This window comes from Orbicella franksi, chromosome 10, assembly GCF_964199315.1.
Source record: "Orbicella franksi chromosome 10, jaOrbFran1.1, whole genome shotgun sequence".
NCBI classification, from domain to species: Eukaryota; Metazoa; Cnidaria; class Anthozoa; order Scleractinia; family Merulinidae; genus Orbicella; species Orbicella franksi.
In genome coordinates, this window is record NC_138154.1 from 25732571 (window position 1) to 25733012 (window position 442).

Consider the following 442-nt stretch of genomic DNA (forward strand, 5'->3'; position numbering starts at 1 on the left):
ATTGTAAGTTCCTGGAGCTGCACTTGAGAAATTTTTATCCTGAGAGGCTCGATTCTGTGTATTAACTATCAGATAGTCTAACTGCGTTGATTTTACGATTAGCAATTATACTAAAATTAAAGTAAAAGGGGTTAAAATATTTTCTCAGAAACTAAGAATCAGTTCTCAATTCTATAAATTGCAGTTTTTACAGTCACCCGCAACCTTGTTAAATTCCCGCTTTTGGAAATCCAGATATTCTCGATCTACTGCATCCCCATTCTTTAAAGTTGTATTAATGATAGGTACAGTTTCCAGTAAGTTTGATAGATTATCATGAAAGAAGGTATGTAGGTATAAAGCAGTTTCTCGAATTCTTGCATAAGGTATAAGTGAAATTGGCCCGTACTTTGATACACTCGGCAGTTGCATGCATCGTTGGATGGAACTAGTGACCATTGCA